Below are 7,716 nucleotides of genomic sequence, written 5' to 3' on the forward strand. Positions count from 1 at the left end.
TTCTGGAATTAGAAATAACAGGGCTAAGAGAAACTTCCGAGATTACTCCCTGAATCTCGAGTTTTCTGAATTCCTCTTAAAAGGAAACTCGTAGAGGATCACATATATTAATAACTTACACAATAAGAAATGGAAAATTAATTTCCCCACTTGAACTAAGTTAAAAAAGAAAACCGTTGCTTTAAAACATTTAGCATTTCTAGCTATGTGTGGAGGCAAGTGGCGCATAACAGAATGCATGACAATGAATTGATGCTTCTAGCTAATGTACAAAAAGACAGTACCGCTATGCACTGTGAAACTTCAAATACTTAATATATTTAGAATGTACAAAAAACAGCTAGAGAAAGTCAAGCTCTACTACACAGTACCCTTTCCTTTACATTTCAGAATACAATGTGTGTGTGTGTGTGTGTGTGTGTGTGTTTCATACAATCAATATTATCACAGAATGACCCAAATGCTAATAATCTGATCACCATCAATGCTTCACTTGGCTGCTTTTCCTGAAAATCTTTACAATCAAAAGGTAAATTAACATGGAGGAAAAAGAGTAAAAGGCTGCCTGACGTACTGTCCCAAAAGTAAAACTGTGGCTTTGCAGGTTTTGTTGAGTGGGAGTGGGGTGGGGTAGGTGAGCAGGTCCCTGTACAGGTGTCAAGGGCCCAGCCTGTCCAGAAGCCACTCTGATGTGGAAGGGATGGCGAAGACGGACGGAAAGGATGCCAGACAGAAGGCATGGGAAAGGCACCGAGAGGAAAGAGTTCACGCCAACAAGAATGTGAGTGTACTCTAGACAAGGGACTGTGGACAGAGCAACAAACTATAAACAGTCCAAATAAACTTGCCTGAGAGCTGAGATCTTTGACTTTCTGACTCTCCGCATAAATTACACAGGCCCCCGGGGGCCCCACCCCACTGCAGCAACAGCGGGCTTGGTGCTGGATCTGTCGCGGTGAGAAGACGGACAAGGACTCTGCTCCGAAAGACTCAACAGCCACAACAGCCACGGCTGCTGCAAAGACCCCGGGGGGCAGGGAGAAGAGGTAACACCTTGAACACCCCGCCCCCTGATGAATACAAGGACTGAGCTGACAGAGTAACAGGGCCCCCAGGGGAGGGCACTGAGGTCAGTCAAACGTGGGCAGCTTTTCTGTACAGTGGTGACGGAACAGGTGCTCTCTCTATACACACCGTCCTTCACAGGCACGAACCCAGCCAGCACCCCTGGCTCCGGACACCCACCGAGAAAGCCATGCAAGGTGAAGGCAACTGCAAAGCAGAACCCTGACTCCTTACTTGCAGCAACAGCAGAATCTCTGAGACATGGAGGCCGCTCGACTAACCACCTGTTTGGAAGCTTAGAGTTGAAACCTCAGTTGGTGCCACCTCTCCCTCTAAGTGACTTGAATAAAATGAAAAGGGTGATTTCAACCAGCAAACTTGGGCCAGGAACAGCTGACTCTGTGGCAGAGCAGGAAGTAAGATGGTGAAAACCGCAAGATAGCGGTCTCAGCCCCTGCCCCTTGAGGTAGAAGCTCATAGGTCGATTTTTTTTTCCAGAGTTTTAAAAATATATTCCTGGTTCCTCTTTCTTCCCCTCTGTTCCCCTGCCCAAGTGCTGGTACAATCAAACTGAAGATGGCATTTCTAAAATAACCTTCAGAGGCTTTTAAACAGAACGCAATGGCCGCGGGACCTACTGCAGGCTCAGCAGGGATGAAGGCTGAGGCTGGCTCTGGGCTCTGACCCTCATCTCCCTCGTCCTGTGCGCCTCCCTCTCCAGTTGGACACACGACGTATCTATGGAGAGACCTAGTCATTTTCTAGCTCATGTGTTTCTACAGAAATAGAAACACTAAATGTTCAGAGAACAGAGTAAAGGAATTATCAACTAGCTCCAATTATACCAACTGACCTCATCCTCTCGTTACAAGCTGCTTCCTGGCATCTGAAATCCACTTCTGAAATTCAACCAAGGGCGTTTGAAAAGAAAAATACTCCTTCCTCCCCCGTTCTCTCTCTCTGAAGAGTATGCTGGGAATAACACTGGTGGTAAGGAGCACGCACTGGCTTGCCGAATTCACACTCATCGAAAGCACGCAGTGTGTCTGTCCCTCACTGACAGGTACCGCACGGTTCTCCCACTTCATTCCTCAACGGGTGTTCTTGTTGGCTCACCCAAAAGGCAAACCCCATAAATTCTACATTCCTGACACCCTACAGCTTAACAACTATGCAGAGCTAACTGCCATCACCATCATCTTTACTGGCGCTTAACGAAGAGTTTCTAACTGTGTCAAGCACCTACAAATCCTCACATTAATCCACTTCACAAGTGAAGAGATCCATGTCTCTTTAACACATCGTAACTTCATGAATAGAAACACTGGGTACCTTAGGTCTACAAGCAAGGAGGCAGAAAGGTGATTTTGTGAGCTGGGGACTAAACCCCGTGAGAATGAGAAGAATTTAAATGGAAAATGCTTGGTGGTAGAAGCAGTGCCTCACCAATAAAAGACTGATGGGAGAGGAAGAAGGCAAAGACATACTTGTTCAGCACTTCTCTGTAACTAATTCATCTGTTTCATCTCCCGCAAAACTCAACCGTTTTCGACTACTTTATAGACGTGCCTTATTCTGTTTTCCCACAGGAGTAGGTAATGGCCTACAGGAAAAGTCAGCTTCGCAATCACCCAACAAGTAATGCAACTCAACAGACCAACATGTTCCTACCCACCTCCAAATGGAAATGTTTACAAGCTTGAGAATCGGTGGGGAATGGACAAACTCCCTTTTACACAAACACAGGCTAACATCCGCCAGCTAAAATCTGTTGGCCCCCAAAATTCAGCTCCTGTTACGTAAGCAACAGGAACTTCTGAGAATGTTTTCCCTGAAATGCAACAAAACTCTGATAAAGCAAATAATCAAGCTTCAAAACCAACGCCCAGGCTTCAAGAGAATGAACAGGAAGTCTTTCCCATTCGAAACTGCAGTCCCAGTGAAGAGCCCCATTTCTGCTGGTACGATACTAAGTCCTACAAGCCATAAGTACCAGTGAGAACCATACCATCCATACCATCCATACCTGGCGCATACACTGACTTTTCATACATCTGATTAGCAGTCTTGAAGTCTGCTACTCAAGTGAACACAAAATTAAAACACAAAGCAGTTAAAAGCAAAATGGACAGACCAGAGACAGGCTCTGCGACCTTCCATTACAGACCTTGATGCCCATCCCAGGTCAGAGCAAGGAGCAAGTCAAGAATGCAGCCACCCACAGAATACTTCCCCACCCAGTCCAAGAGAAAAAAAAGAACACCAAAGGGCTGGGGAATCTAAAAACTCAGTTATGAAATCTCCAAGGAGACACTCCTTATGGGCTAACAGCCTGAGGCCTGGAGCTTTAACAAACACAACGAAACACCCCACTCAGGGCCAGCATCAGCTGCACTTATGAAGACAAGCTCTGCCCTTCAAGGAGTCAGGTCAAAACAGACAGGAAGCAAGGAAAACATTTTTTAAATCTTACAGAGCAAATCAACCTATTTATTTCACTTTCAAAAATCTGAAGTCTTGAGTTAGGCTTCCAGTCCCTCTTTAAAAGATATATACTATGGAAAGTTAACTGCAGATGACTGAAAAAGAGTGTCACTATTTAAAAAGTTGACAAAAAAATAAAAGCCAATTACCCTATATTAGATCACTGCGCCTGCGTGTATACATGCTCAGTGGCTTCAGTGTCTTGACTCTATGCAACCTCACCTTACTAACCCCCTTACCTAAGCTATCCAATTCCTTTCTCGATCACCTCCCTTCTCAAAGACCTTTCCTTGCTCACTTCCTCTCACAAAAGTGGAAGTGAGCATGTTAGCAGCTCACTCGAGTCTGACTCTGCGACTCCATCAACTGTGGCCCACCAGGCTCCTCTGTGGGCTACAAGTTTTGCTTGGAATTCTCCAAGCAAAAATACTGGAGCAGGTTGCCATTTCCTCCTCCACCGGATCTTCCCGACCCAGGGATCGGACCCGTGTCTCTGAATCTCCTGCACTGCAGCCAGATTCATTACTAAGGCACCAGGGAAGATGTGCTCCTGGATAAGCAATTGTAACTGACTAAAATACAAAAGCTACCGTTTGAAGGCACTGGAAGGAGATAAAAGCAGACAGAAAGCTGAAGAAAGAGAAAAGCCCTGAGTCAAAGATTCACTTTTACTTTGCTTTTCAATGATGGTTACTTCCTAGATCCCTTAAGACAGTAGACAGAACTAGAGCAGAAAGCTGCATTCTTAAAATCTGCATATAAGCTTTCCCCAAATCCTTGGTAGACCCCTGAATTGTACATATACTGAGTCGCAAGATTTCCGGCAAAAAGCAAATCTCTGAGGCTGAAAGAACTGAGCAGAGATCAAATTAAAGTAGGAGTTTAAGTCCAATTCAATTAGCTGCCTGCCAGAACAAGTTAACACTTTTAAGAAGATAAAAAACAGAGAAGTCTCTAAACATATCATCCAGAATGTGTAATATACAATAAAAAATTACTAGATATGTGCAATCACATATCACATTTAACATCTTGCTGGATACCTCATTAATAAATGAATTAGATAAAATCTTCAACACATGTTCATTTCATATTTGACTAAGATTCATAGCTTTACCTCTAAGAAGCCAAAGACAATATCCACAAATCATATATCTGATAAAGTACTCACATCCAGGATTTCTAAGGAACTCTTCCAACTCAATATTAAGAGCCCAACTAAAAATGGCCCTTTTTCACTAAAGAAGATACATGAATGGCTAGGAGGCACATGAAAACATGCTCAATATCATTAGTCATCAGGGAACAGGAAAATTAAAACTACCATGAGCAGCACATCTACCAGAATCACCCCATTTCTATTATAGAACTTGAATTCTTAGCTAAGATGTATCACAAAGAAAACTGGCCCAGATGACATCAGTGACATGTACAAAAAGATAAGCAAAAAAAAAAAAGACATCAATATCAAAAAGTGGAGGGGTGTGTGGGGGTTTTCTAACTTCCTTTACTTACATTATCCTGATACTAATACCAGACAAAGTCACTATAAGAAAAAACATACAAGCCAAACCTCTCATCAACACGGACACAAAAACCCTTAATAATAAAATGCTACTAATTCAAGTCCGGAAATACGAAAAAGGATAATACACAACGACCCAACTGGGTTATCCTGCGATACAATGTTGGTTTAGCTTTGGCAAATTCACCACATCAACAAAATAAAAATGACACTACCTCATTAGCAAAATCCATTGTATTTCTACATGCTACAACAGACAACTGGAAGTTGAAACTCCAAATATCTACAATAGTACCAAAACCATGAAATACTAAGTATAAATTGAACAAAATGTTGTAATTTAAAATATGCTTTCAAAAAATACATAAGATATTTTAAAACATAAAAAAAACCCCAACATACACACATCATAGTTTAATGCCAACTCTCCCCAAATAGAGCTCCAGATTTAATGCATTTCCAATGAAACAATAAAAAGCAGTATTCATTACAGAAATCAAGATGATTTGAAAATGCACGTGAAAATGCAAATGACCTAAAATATCCATATGAATTTTGAAAAAGAACAAAGTTGGAGGGTTTACACTACCGTCCTCAAGACTTAACCACAAAGCTATCAAGCTATCTTAACTAACACAGGGTTAGTACTGGTCTAAGGAGAGGGATAAAGACCAAAGAAACAGGATACCCCAGAAAAAGGCCCACACAAAAAGTAATTCGGGAAGGAAAAGATGGGTTTTTTCCAACAAATGGTGCTGCAACAAGTGGGTATCCGTAAGCAAAACAGTGAATGTCAGCCCTTACCTCACATCAGCTGTAGAAGTTAACTCCAACAGACCGCAAACCTAAATCTGAGAGAGAGAACTTCTCACAGGAAACACACGAGAAAATGCTCGTGACCTTCAGTTTGGCAAAGATTTCTTATACAGAACACAAAAAAACACTAACAAGAGAAAAAAAAAAAAAAAAAACGATAACTGCTAACAAAATCAGTAACTTCTTTCTGTTCTTTGGAAAACATATCTGGCAAAGGACATGCATTCAGAATATATAAAGAACTCCTACAACTCAGGAAGACAAATATCTCCAAAAAACTGATTAAGGCACACCGACTTCATTAGTTGTAACGGCAAAGGCAGAGAGGCAGGAGAGAAGTCATTTTGAACAGGGAAAAGCTACTTTTAAAAATCTGTAAGCTAGGTAAGAATTTAGAAAAACCTTGTACAAGCCACTTAATCTCTCTAGGCATCAGTTTATTCCCCTATATAACAAACTATAATCCCCAGGCTAGTATTCTGAGACTTTCTGTTTAGGATCGAAGGTGTCTTGGCCAAAGTTTATATGCATGGTTATTAAAACAGATCCTCTGTGTTATTTAATACATGCTGCTTAATAGTCACAGTGTCCTTGGGTTGAAAGAGGTTCGTACTTAATCTATATCTGAATGGTAGCAGAGTACATCTACTTCTGCTTTATTGACTACGCCAAAGCCTTTGACTATATGGACCACTACAAACTCTGGAAGATTCTTCAAGAGATGGGAATACCAGATCACCTTTCCTATCTGCTGAGAAACCTGTATGCAAGTTAAGAAGCAACAGATGGAACCAGACACGGAACAACAAACTGGTTCCAAATTGGGAAAGGAGTACTACATCAAGGCTGTATATTGTTACCATGCTCATTTAACTTATATGCAGAGTACATCATGCAGAATGCTGGGCTGGATGAAGCATAAACTGGAATTAAGAGAGAAGTATCAACAACCTCAGGTACGCAGATGACACCATCCTCATGGCAGAAAGTGAAGAAGAACTCAACAGCCTTTTGATGAAGGTAAAAGAGGAGAGTGAAAAAGCTGTCTTAAAAAAAACTCAACATCCAAAAAGCAAAGATCATGGCACCCGGTCCCATCACTTCATGGCAAATAGATGGAGAAACCAATGGAAACATTGGTAGACTTTACTTTCTTGGGCTCCAAAATCACTGCATATTCTTGGGCAACCCAACTGTACCTCTGAACATCATCAGTCAGCTCTCTGTAAAGATAGGTAAGAATGAGAAAAACTATCGGTTTTAGAGTCCTCCTGTAAAATTAATTAATAAAACAGAATTACACAAAAATGTACAAAATTAGAGATGACCTAACAGCTATGATGAAACCAAGAAGCCTATTGCCATATTATCTTATTTAAATCAATTAAATTAAATTAATTAGCATATACAGATTATTTTAAGCTTCGATGAGTATTATCCCTATTCTACAAGAAAATGGACGTCAGGGTTCAAGGAACGTATCTAAAGACATCCTGCACAAAACCGGTAGACTCTGGGGTCAGTCTGACTCCAAAACTCCTTTTTAATCCTTAGACCACACTATCTCCCCAAATCTCCAACGCCTATATAGGACACATACTGCTGCACTCACATGGATGGACATGGGAACTAGAGGGACAGACAGGCCGAGGTTGGGAAATTTATGGCCAAGGAACTCACTAGTCTGATAAAGCCTAGCAGAGGCACCTAGCCCTCGTGCCAGACTTGACCCCTTCGGCTGCTGGGTCACAGGTGGGTGAGTCAGCGGCGGACAGCTTCAGGGGGAGCGTGGTTTCCATGGGCAGACAGAGCAAGGAAGATGGGAA

The 7,716-nt window shown here is 42.0% G+C and overlaps 1 protein-coding gene across 31 annotated transcripts in view; it reads right to left on the reverse strand.

Moving 5' to 3' along the window:
• Positions 1-7,716, reverse strand: part of AKAP13 (A-kinase anchoring protein 13) — a 322,778-nt gene that overhangs the window by 248,020 nt on the left and 67,042 nt on the right. The window lies entirely within an intron of this gene.

The sequence above is a fragment of the Bos grunniens genome, chromosome 21, assembly GCF_055505025.1.
Source record: "Bos grunniens cultivar Pamir isolate PY7600 chromosome 21, Bosgru_T2T1.0, whole genome shotgun sequence".
NCBI classification, from domain to species: Eukaryota; Metazoa; Chordata; class Mammalia; order Artiodactyla; family Bovidae; genus Bos; species Bos grunniens.